This window comes from Triturus cristatus, chromosome 7, assembly GCF_964204655.1.
Source record: "Triturus cristatus chromosome 7, aTriCri1.1, whole genome shotgun sequence".
NCBI classification, from domain to species: Eukaryota; Metazoa; Chordata; class Amphibia; order Caudata; family Salamandridae; genus Triturus; species Triturus cristatus.
Window position 1 is genome coordinate 1,520,489,866 of NC_140590.1, and position 13,273 is coordinate 1,520,503,138.

A 13,273-nucleotide genomic window follows, 5' to 3' on the forward strand; every position below is an offset into this window, starting at 1 on the left:
TATGACGCTTCATGCTGTCTTTACTAGTCATCAACTCGAGCTTTCCTACGTAAATTGGTGCATTCTTCTTACCAAGAATAACTGGCAGAAACTGTGGGAACTTTATCATCACCAGCTGTGCACAGACCCTTCCTGCACCTGCTCTCAAACAGCCCCAAGTGTAAATTGGGATCCGCTGGGGGAAGCCCTCACAGTCCAGAAGAGAACGCTCAGGCGAATTACATTCAAGCACTCTGAAAGCTTATTCCCCTCTGATTGGTAACATCAACAACACTTTGTATGTGTTTACAGATGATAGTCACAATGAAAAAACACAAAAAGCCTCTTAATGTCTGGACCACCAAAGCAGAGTGCAGCTCAGTTAACTCTGTGAGAGCTCCCACCCAGGGTTCTGCTCTGATTGTCCCTTTCAAAGCTCTCTCTAAATGAGCAGCCTTGTTGAGACCCCCTCTGTTGACAGAGGTGGACTATTAGGGACAGTTTACACCGGACAAACAGGGTTTTGTTCCCAGTAACCTCCATGCAATGTGAAAAACAATCCCTTGCTCAATACAGATCTGCCTATGGATCCTTTCAGGCAGTCGTTTAAGAGCTTCCAGGTGAATGCCAGGCACCTTTCATGGGCAGTAATACTCGCTGTGCGTGGAAACGCCTTTGTCATCTATGTCCAAACAGTTCAACGTGCCCAAGGCACAGGAAGTCTAAAGCCACTAGAGTTCGGCGGAGGAGCAAAGAAATTATCTCAGTTATAACAACCTCCACGTTTGAAACATGCATTTTCAGCCATAAGGCGAAAAATACATGTTAAATTCAGAAGAATTAACATTTCAAGGATTAGGGTTAGACACTTACTAGTCAATGGTTGAGTAAAATATTGCTTGTGGAAGCAGTGACGTTGAGGCAGGAGTGCTGCCTCTTAGAGGAAGCTTCCGTAAGCACTGACAATTGGTCCAAATGGTAAAGGATCAAGGGGCATATCAGCAACAACCGGCGATAATTATCGGTAAGCGCACTTAGCGCTAGGATAATTATCGCCGGCTAGCGTGGATTTTTATCGCTGAGGTAGCGTGCTATTAGCAACGCTTATCTTAAAAGCGATAAAAATCCTAGCGCTAACTGCCTAACGTGAGATTATCGCTGGAAACCCAGCGATAATCTCACGAAATGTGGCGCTAGCTTGTTGATAGGGACTCACAAACTTAGCCATGATATCCACCTTCCATAGGATATCATGGCTAAGTCAGTCCTGAAGCAGGTGTAAGGAAAGTAGCGATAAGAGGGGTTATCGCTACTTTTCTTGCCGCTATGCTTCATAGCGTGGGGCTTGATGATAGGAGAAATGTCGCTTAGCGACATTTCTCCTGTCATGTCAGGTCAGGAACGCCCACTTTGCATCTCATTAGAGATGCAAAGCTGGGCGTTAAGAATTTGTGTGCTAATGCAAGGTTTCACGCGTTAACGTGACCTTGCTAATTAGGCGATAAAATGATCGCTGCTTTTCGGCCGAAAACGGCGATAATTTTCTATCGCCGCCTTGTAAATATGCCCCTATGTAATCTCAAAGGAGAGTATTATGGGGCTCCAAGAATAAAAAAAAAATCCTGTTTCAGACTCTTTGGATTGAGTTTTGATAAACAGAAGCAGGTGCATAACGCCATTATGTTATGATTTACACAGTATGAAATTGTTTGCTGAACATCCAAATTATCAAACAAAATTATTTCTCATGAAAATATAAAAAATGTAACTATCACCCACAGATATTGATGTACTTTTCCAGATCTCATGCTGTCACCTTAAGGGCTCTAATTCAGGTTAGAACGCTGCAGCCTCTGATCTGGGAGGGGCATTAAGAAGCATTGGTGAGGTATGAGGATTAATTGAGTTGCCGCGCATCTCTCAACTGTCTGCAAGCTTGGTGTTGGCTACTGGATGGTCTTTGTAGGCTGATGAGATGCATACTCTATCTACCGATGGGGTCATGCCTAACATGTTTAGTTCTGGGGTTTTTTCAGGTTTGCACCTATGTGCTTCATAATCTCACCATATTTTCTTTACAACACGCCCTTCTCTCTTTCTCTACCTCAAACTCCTTTCTCTTCACTTCAACCTCCTCTTTCTCTGGATCAACCCCCCTTTTCTCCACCTCATCCTCCTTTCTTTCTGCCCTGACCTCCTCTCTCTCTCTCTCTGCCTCACCTTCATCGTTCTTACCTCAGCTATCTTTCTACCTCTCTCTCCTCTTCACCATCCTCTCACTGTGCCTCTCCCTCCACCTTCGGGCTCCCCATAACCTTTCTCTCGCTCCCTTGTCCTTCTCTCCCTGCCTCAGTTTTCTCTCTCTGCCTCACTCTCCTCTTAATCTCTGCCTCACCAGCATCCCTTTCTCTACCCCACTGCCCTCTTCATTACTATCCTCCCTCTATTTGACTTAACTCCTCCCCTGACTCTTCTACCTATAACCCTCATTTCTGCTTCATCATCCCCTTTCCATCTCACCTTGAGTCTCTCCTCTGTTCCTCATTCTCCTGCTCCTTCATCCTACACCTCTGCCTCATCTTTCATCCTCCTTCAGGAACACGATGATGATATTTATAGAGCGCAACAAATACCCGATAGGTTGTCCTGGCGCTAAATCAGAAAACTAATAGAAAGATTAGATCTGACTGAGGCCCACATTTTCAGGCCTTTGTGAAACATCCGGTGGTGGGGTTCCAATCTCAAAGATGTATGAAAGGAGGGCCACACCTTCAGAGCCAGGAATGAAAAAGATCTGCCACCTTTTCTCCTAATTTTAATTATTTGCGGTACAATAAGACCTGCAGTCTCAGATCTTAAAGCTCTATTAGGAACATGCATCCTAAATGTTTCATGGATACTAATAGGACGAGTCTTATAAATGGCTCTCTAAGCAATACAGGTCATTTTGTACAAGAGTCCCTGCTTCATGGGGAGCCAGTGCAGAGCCCTCAAAGCCGGTGATGCAGACTCAAATTTATTTCTATTAGTCATCAGTTTTGCAGCACATTTCAGGACGTTTCGTAATCTGAACAGAGTCTTTTTAGGTAGGCTTAGGTGTGGTGCATTGCAGTAGTCAAGTAAGGATAAAACCAATGCCTGGACTACTGGAATGTGTGTTTGCTTAAGGAGAAAAAAGAAGAATCTTGCATCGCTGCCTCAGCAGCACAAAACAAACAGTGGGGACTGCATTAACCTGCTTATCTATGGTAAGGTCAGCCTCAAAAACCTACGTTTTTCCAACAAAAGCTGGAATAGGCAGTACACCTAACACACTCAGCCACCGGTTTGGGGAGTGGGTCAAAGCTAGCAGGCTAAACAAGATGCGCTCTGTTTTATCTCCATTCATTTTCAAGGCGTTTTTACTCATCAATTTTGTGTCACCAAACAGGCAATCATGGAGGGTACTGAAAGCTGTGACTCCTTCTTGCGCTGTCACAACAGTTTGAGTGTCATCGGCATGATCGAACTTCACCATCCTTATCGCCGCCTCTACTTTTTGACATGCATCATCCTCCTACTACTCAATAAACAGCCATCTCTATTATATTTCTTCTCTTCCTTTCTACTTTTACTCTCATTTCATCAACCACTTTACTTATAACTCTTTTGTCTTATCCTTTTTTTTCCTTCCTTACCCTATTCTTTTCTACCTGTGTGATCTCTTCTACTCACCCTCCATTTGTCATCTCTGCACCCATTACCATTTTTTTGTCAAGATTCTAGAACTGTTGATCGCGTTCACTATCCTATAGAGCCGCGCTTATAATAACTGTGGACCTTGCTTATCAGGCCTTATGAGGAAGGATACCACCACATCTACAGCTGCAGGTTAATCGCAAGCTAATAACATTTGTGGTCTAAGTGAGTTATGCTCTATACCTTACAAATTGTCTCAAACCATGACATTTATTTGATGGCCAAATAAGAGTGTTGTTTAGCCATAACAGGGACACCAAGCAGCTTCACAATTTCCAATCTATGGCATAACATACAAGTTTGTTTACAGCGCATGCTATCCCACTCTTGTGTCAGAAACAAGAGGCTGAGTAGCAAGATTTTAACTTATGAAGCTACAGATTATAGGAACATCTTGGCTGTAAATGTATCAGCCCACTACATTATCCCATCTGTTTAGGGGATATAGCAGGTCTCTTTTGATATGGTGGAAGCTTCACAGGTGTTGTGTCTTGTAAATAAAAGAATGTAGGAACTCTTTTGGTTCCTACTGTACACCGTAGACCTGTGACATAAGCATTGGAGAGATGAGTTGAAGGCAGGCTTAGAATGCTGATTCTGATTTACAAACTGGGAGAAAAAACAGCTGTGATGCACTCAATGGTAATCTAGCTCAAACAATACACAAGAATTTAAGTACTCAAACTAACCATTACAATAGTGTGTGCACCAGGTGCAGTGGCTCTGCGGACCACTGAATACTAAAGTACACCAAAAACCCAGAGATGTGTCTGGAAATACCTAGTGCACTACAAGAAAACACTATCCAGTGTAAATTTTTTTTCAAATTTCTGAAATATTCACTTCAATATATCATATGAAACACATTACAACTTAGTAAATCCGAAAATTGTATCAATGAGTCAAACAGAGTCCAAACGAAATTATATGTCGATTGAAAAACAGTTCTTCTTTACTGTCAAGGAAAATCAAAGTTCATGATTGGTGCAGCAACATACTGCATTTGACAGATGATCAAAATGAACGTCTCAATTTCTGAATTTCCCAATGCATTTCGGGCCGATAAAGCAAAGCCCTTCGTCAGGGGGATCTATGAAACATAAACGACAACAGTCTACATTTTTGTCATAACAACATATCTTAACATAGAAGTTTGCATTCAGGCCCATATAAGGGCAGGACTAACGACTTATCAACAGTATATGATAATAAAGGAAATGGAACAAGAAACAAAAAATGAAGAAAAGAAAAGTAATAAAGATTCAGTGAATAAGAAACGAGATGATTCCACACACCACGAGTGCCAATGAAAAAACACGAATTCTGGTGAAGAAACAACCCTCTCCCCACACCGTGGTTGATTCACTGCAAAAAATCTGAAATGAAGCATCATACCGAGAAAACCGTCAGTTACACGATTTTCGCTGAGTGCCAAACCAACGTCTACCAAGGTTGGGGAACCTAAACAATAAATGTAATGAAATAAAGTGACCGTTAATGCCGTATGTACGTGAGAAGACCTTCACCAAAAATAATGTTTGCATCTTACCACGTAAATAGATGCTAAGTACGACGGTGGCCCAAGAAGTGGAGGTATACTGAAAAAAACGAAAACCGCGCCATCAACTAAATGAATGAGTACGATTAACGCCGTGGGCATTAAGTAATCAGAATTACTTAAAGAAAAGAGCCGTCTCCCGCTTACCCTTCTCCATGAAACGAGTGGTTCTCCACTCACAGTATCGACTCTCACAGAAGGAGGAAGTGTAGCGATGTGTGAAGCATGCGCGTTTAAGTGAGAATCAAGAGAGTGAAAAGAGGACTGCATAAACAAACTAACGCGGCCATATTGAAACATGCATTGTGCAAAGATGTGCATAAAAGGTGAAAGAATAGACATGCTGTAATCAATAAAGTAATGAAAAACCGTCGATTTGAAGTACAAGACAATATCATTGTAAAACATAATAACAATAAATGACAATTACATAATTCATATTTGACAGAGCAAAAAAAAAAATTACAAAAATGAAATTAGTGCATTAGTTAACAATGACTAGAAGATAATGAGAACATGATTAACAGTAGAATACCAGGCAGAGAGATACTAAGTGAACATAAGGATGACAATGTATTTATTAAACTACAAGAAACATGATAATTCAAATTTGTCATTTAGCCCCAATGGGGAAAGTGTTTGCAAAAACCATATCCAATGAGACTCCCGTTGTGCTAGCATTTTAGACATATTTCTTCCCGGGATAGCCTCAATGATTTCGAGAACCCCAAATTTAAGCTGGGCTATAGTATGTTTAGCATTTGCCCAATGTTGTGCAAGCGGAGAACTGATGGTTTTAGTTCGAATCCGACTCTTGTGTTCGGTAATCCTAATCCGAAGCGTACGTTCAGTTTTACCAACATAACTCAGGTCACAAGGGCATTTGATGATGTAAACTACATGATGACTATTACAGTTCGCATTGAAACGTAGTTCAATTTTCTTCCCAGTCCGAGGATGCGGTAGACTTTTCCCTACCATTACATTATTACAATGGGAACAGTTCATGCATTTGGACATACCCTTGTGTACTAGATTGGATTTGATTTTAGGCTTATTCAAAATTTCTTTGAGATTCCGAGATCTCTTGTACGCAAACAATGGAACATCAACAAATAAGCCTTGAAGGTCCGGCTCACTTTTAAGCTACTCCCATCTCTGCAATATGCTTTTTTTCAACAAATGAGAGTCAGTGGAGTAAGTAGAGACAAAAACCTCTCTCTTTTTTTCAGTGGGCGGAATTCTCTTTTTTAGTAAATCATCACGATTAGAGGATATGGCCCTTGCAGCTGCCTGATCAACAATGTGTGTGGGATATCCTCTGTCGAGGAACTTGTGTTTGGAAGCTTCAATCGCCTGCATGCCAACCTCTGGGTCAGACGTGATACGCTTGATCCTGAGGAACTGTGAGTAAGGAAGGTGGCGTTTTAGCGGCCATGGATGGAAACTTTGGAACAACAAAGCATTATTGCGGTCCGTGGCTTTAGTGAAAACAGTAGTCCGAATAGAAGAACCAGATAGGGTTAATTGTACATCCAAAAATGCTATACTGGACGGTTCAATCAAATGTGTAAATTGGATACGAGGATTAATCTGGTTGAGTGACAGAATCTGAGTTTCAAGGCTATTGCGTGACCCATTCCAGATGATCAGTATATCATCGATGTATCGACGGTATACAATAAGATTTGAGGTCCATGCACTGTCAGTTAGGATGTGTTCTGTTTCAAATTTGAACATAAAGATGTTCGCGTAGCTGGGGGCCCCAGAAAAACCCATCGATGTGCCATTGGATTGTAGAAAAAAGTGGCCCTTCCACTGAAAATAGCTGTGAAACAGACAAAAATTCAAAATTTCAACAAGAAAAACTTTATTCGCTCTGACATCTTCCTGACGCAGTAAGGCCCATTCAATGGCATCAATGCCGTCCATATGAGGGATGGATGTGTACAAAGAGACAACATCTATTGTACATAACCACAGTTGTTCACTCTCAGGGATATGAATGTCTTGGAGAATAGTCAATAGATGAGTTGTGTCTTGAACATATGACGGACAACCCTGCACTATAGGTTGAAGGAAGGTATCAAGATAATGACCAAGAGGGTCATGGATTGAGTCGCATCCCGAGACAATTGGCCTCAAGGGAGGATCGTTCAGATTTTTATGAATTTTTGGGAGCATATACAAACTCGGTCTACGTGGAAATCGAGTGAATAAATACTCTCTGGTTTTTGTGGTAATCCATTGCATTTCCATAGCATGAGACAATATGGAATCTAAAGTACTCAAAAATTCATCCGTAGGGTCTGACTGTAATGGCAAATACGTGGACCGATCTTGTAACATCTGATCAACTTTGGACTCATATTTACTACGATCCATGATCACTAGTGCACCACCTTTGTCAGCTTTCGTAAAATGTAGCGAGTTCTGAGATTGTAACGACTTCAGGGCAAAACTCTCACTTTTGGATAAATTAGAAGTACCCAGGGACCCGGATGGAAACTTTGATATATCTTGTTTGACCAAAGTCTCAAATAGGTCAATGGCCTTATGTGTGATGGGAGATAAGAAGGTGCTACGTGGCTTGAACTCAAGATACTCAACATCCATGTCAGAATGAGACTCAGTAACAATAGTTGAGAAAAAAAGTCTCAAGCGTAATTTTCTGGTGAACTTATATAAAGCAACCAAAGAATCTAAGTTTCTAGACTGGAAGGTGGGTACAAATGAGCAACCTTTATTCAGTACTGCAACCTGCTTATCATTGAGGCTATCCCGGGAAGAAATATGTCTAAAATGCTAGCACAACGGGAGTCTCATTGGATATGGTTTTTGCAAACACTTTCCCCATTGGGGCTAAATGACAAATTTGAATTATCATGTTTCTTGTAGTTTAATAAATACATTGTCATCCTTATGTTCACTTAGTATCTCTCTGCCTGGTATTCTACTGTTAATCATGTTCTCATTATCTTCTAGTCATTGTTAACTAATGCACTAATTTCATTTTTGTAATTTTTTTGCTCTGTCAAATATGAATTATGTAATTGTCATTTATTGTTATTATGTTTTACAATGATATTGTCTTGTACTTCAAATCGACGGTTTTTCATTACTTTATTGATTACAGCATGTCTATTCTTTCACCTTTTATGCACATCTTTGCACAATGCATGTTTCAATATGGCCGCGTTAGTTTGTTTATGCAGTCCTCTTTTCACTCTCTTGATTCTCACTTAAACGCGCATGCTTCACACATCGCTACACTTCCTCCTTCTGTGAGAGTCGATACTGTGAGTGGAGAACCGCTCGTTTGATGGAGAAGGGTAAGCGGGAGACGGCTCTTTTCTTTAAGTAATTCTGATTACTTAATGCCCACGGCGTTAATCGTACTCATTCATTTAGTTGATGGCGCGGTTTTCGTTTTTTTCAGTATACCTCCACTTCTTGGGCCACCGTCGTACTTAGCATCTATTTACGTGGTAAGATGCAAACATTATTTTTGGTGAAGGTCTTCTCACGTACATACGGCATTAACGGTCACTTTATTTCATTATATTTATTGTTTAGGTTCCCCAACCTTGGTAGACGTTGGTTTGGCACTCAGCGAAAATCGTGTAACTGACGGTTTTCTCGGTATGATGCTTCATTTCAGATTTTTTGCAGTGAATCAACCACGGTGTGGGGAGAGGGTTGTTTCTTCACCAGAATTCGTGTTTTTTCATTGGCACTCGTGGTGTGTGGAATCATCTCGTTTCTTATTCACTGAATCTTTATTACTTTTCTTTTCTTCATTTTTTGTTTCTTGTTCCATTTCCTTTATTATCATATACTGTTGATAAGTCGTTAGTCCTGCCCTTATATGGGCCTGAATGCAAACTTCTATGTTAAGATATGTTGTTATGACAAAAATGTAGACTGTTGTCGTTTATGTTTCATAGATCCCCCTGACGAAGGGCTTTGCTTTATCGGCCCGAAATGCATTGGGAAATTCAGAAATTGAGACGTTCATTTTGATCATCTGTCAAATGCAGTATGTTGCTGCACCAATCATGAACTTTTCCTTGACAGTAAAGAAGAACTGTTTTTCAATCGACATATAATTTCGTTTGGACTCTGTTTGACTCATTGATACAATTTTCGGATTTACTAAGTTGTAATGTGTTTCATATGATATATTGAAGTGAATATTTCCGAAATTTGAAAAAAAATTTACACTGGATAGTGTTTTCTTGTAGTGCACTAGGTATTTCCAGACACATCTCTGGGTTTTTGGTGTACTTTAGTATTCAGTGGTCCGCAGAGCCACTGCACCTGGTGCACACACTATTGTAATGGTTAGTTTGAGTACTTAAATTCTTGTGTATTGTTTGAGCTAGATTACCATTGAGTGCATCACAGCTGTTTTTTCTCCCAGTTTTTCAATTTTTTCTGCCTACAGCTACAGTTGCACCACACATTTAAGTGTTTTATCGTTTTGAAACCATGTCGTTTGACGACATAGCACACCTGACCGAAAATAGAGCACAAACAAAAGCATATTCTGCTGCTGAAGCAGCGGACATTTATGGTCTCATTAAAGAGGTCAGGACTTTCGATCTGAATTCCGGTCCTATACAACAACAAATCAGACAGTTAGAGTACCTTATGCGCAGAGAGATAAACCAGCGCTTGCATGCCACCACACTAATCCAATACCACAAAGCAAGCCGCATACCCAGGGGACTACGTTTGGCAATTAAGCCTATGTTATTTAAGATGAACAAAAAGTTCATGGAGAGGTGGTACACAATTTTGAATAAATGTTCTCTTGACTTGATCTTACTCATAGTCGAAGAACTTTCACAAGTACTTAGTGGTTTAGAAACAGAGATAAAAGAACTTCAAGCCAATCTTGTGTCACGTATGGAAAATGAAGCATGGTCTAGCACCCTCACGGAGATCAATATGAAATTAGATGCATATGCTAAAGAAATACATGAGCGAAAAGTGAGGAAATTCCGTCGTGACACAATCGATTATAAGCTGGATGAAGTTTACTCTTGGGCGGAAGTTTATACCCAGAGACGTAACTGGCAGAAACCAACTACCACATCGTCTGAAGAAAGCATAGCTTCAACTAGCGATACTCAACTATCTCGACCACCTGTATCTGCGAGTGTTCCACCACCACCGGGTGATCTTCACTCTCCAGCTCCTAGCACCTCTAAGGATTCTTTTTTGGCCACCAGCCCGGCCTCAAATCAACCACCTACGCAGCCACCTGTAGAACCAGCCAAACACATAGAGGCCACCGATTCAGCAAAAACAGGAACAGGTCGCCGCACAAAGAAACACTAGTTGTGAACATTTCCTCCAAGTCCTTGACCGATAAGCAGGTTGCAGTACTGAATAAAGGTTGCTCATTTGTACCCACCTTCCAGTCTAGAAACTTAGATTCTTTGGTTGCTTTATATAAGTTCACCAGAAAATTACGCTTGAGACTTTTTTTCTCAACTATTGTTACTGAGTCTCATTCTGACATGGATGTTGAGTATCTTGAGTTCAAGCCACGTAGCACCTTCTTATCTCCCATCACACATAAGGCCATTGACCTATTTGAGACTTTGGTCAAACAAGATATATCAAAGTTTCCATCCGGGTCCCTGGGTACTTCTAATTTATCCAAAAGTGAGAGTTTTGCCCTGAAGTCGTTACAATCTCAGAACTCGCTACATTTTACGAAAGCTGACAAAGGTGGTGCACTAGTGATCATGGATCGTAGTAAATATGAGTCCAAAGTTGATCATATGTTACAAGATCGGTCCACGTATTTGCCATTACAGTCAGACCCTACGGATGAATTTTTGAGTACTTTAGATTCCATATTGTCTCATGCTATGGAAATGCAATGGATTACCACAAAAACCAGAGAGTATTTATTCACTCGATTTCCACGTAGACCGAGTTTGTATATGCTCCCAAAAATTCATAAAAATCTGAACGATCCTCCCTTGAGGCCAATTGTCTCGGGATGCGACTCAATCCATGACCCTCTTGGTCATTATCTTGATACCTTCCTTCAACCTATAGTGCAGAGTTGTCCGTCATATGTTCAAGACACAACTCATCTATTGACTATTCTCCAAGACATTCATATCCCTGAGAGTGAACAACTGTGGTTATGTACGATAGATGTTGTCTCTTTGTACACATCCATCCCTCATATGGACGGCATTGATGCCATTGAATGGGCCTTACTGCGTCAGGAAGATGTCAGAGCGAATAAAGTTTTTCTTGTTGAAATTTTGAATTTTTGTCTGTTTCACAGCTATTTTCAGTGGAAGGGCCACTTTTTTCTACGATCCAATGGCACATCGATGGGTTTTTCTGGGGCCCCCAGCTACGCGAACATCTTTATGTTCAAATTTGAAACAGAACACATCCTAACTGACAGTGCATGGACCTCAAATCTTATTGTATACCGTCGATACATCGACGATATACTGATCATCTGGAATGGGTCACGCAATAGCCTTGAAACTCAGATTCTGTCACTCAACCAGATTAATCCTCGTATCCAATTTACACATTTGATTGAACCGTCCAGTATAGCATTTTTGGATGTACAATTAACCCTATCTGGTTCTTCTATTCGGACTACTGTTTTCACTAAAGCCACGGACCGCAATCATGCTTTGTTGTTCCAAAGTTTCCATCCATGGCCGCTAAAACGCCACCTTCCTTACTCACAGTTCCTCAGGATCAAGCGGATCACGTCTGACCCAGAGGTTGGCATGCAGGCGATTGAAGCTTCCAAACACAAGTTCCTCGACAGAGGATATTCCACACAGATTGTTGATCAGGCAGCTGCAAGGGCCATATCCTCTAATCCTGATGATTTACTAAAAAAGAGAATTCCGCCCACTGAAAAAAAGAGAGAGGTTTTTGTCTCTACTTACTCCACTGACTCTCATTTGTTGAAAAAAAGCATATTGCAGAGATGGGAGTTGCTTAAAAGTGAGCCTGACCTTCAAGGCTTATTTGTTGATGTTCCATTGTTTGCGTACAAGAGATCTCGGAATCTCAAAGAAATTTTGAATAAGCCTAAAATCAAATCCAATCTAGTACACAAGGGTATGTCCAAATGCATGAACTGTTCCCATTGTAATAATGTAATGGTAGGGAAAAGTCTACCGCATCCTCGGACTGGGAAGAAAATTGAACTACGTTTCAATGCGAACTGTAATAGTCATCATGTAGTTTACATCATCAAATGCCCTTGTGACTTGAGTTATGTTGGTAAAACTGAACGTACGCTTCGGATTAGGATTACCGAACACAAGAGTCGGATTCGAACTAAAACCATCAGTTCTCCGCTTGCACAACATTGGGCAAATGCTAAACATACTATAGCCCAGCTTAAATTTGGGGTTCTCGAAATCATTGAGGCTATCCCGGGAAGAAATATGTCTAAAATGCTAGCACAACGGGAGTCTCATTGGATATGGTTTTTGCAAACACTTTCCCCATTGGGGCTAAATGACAAATTTGAATTATCATGTTTCTTGTAGTTTAATAAATACATTGTCATCCTTATGTTCACTTAGTATCTCTCTGCCTGGTATTCTACTGTTAATCATGTTCTCATTATCTTCTAGTCATTGTTAACTAATGCACTAATTTCATTTTTGTAATTTTTTTTTTTTTTTGCTCTGTCAAATATGAATTATGTAATTGTCATTTATTGTTATTATGTTTTACAATGATATTGTCTTGTACTTCAAATCGACGGTTTTTCATTACTTTATTGATTACAGCATGTCTATTCTTTCACCTTTTATGCACATCTTTGCACAATGCATGTTTCAATATGGCCGCGTTAGTTTGTTTATGCAGTCCTCTTTTCACTCTCTTGATTCTCACTTAAACGCGCATGCTTCACACATCGCTACACTTCCTCCTTCTGTGAGAGTCGATACTGTGAGTGGAGAACCGCTCGTTTGATGGAGA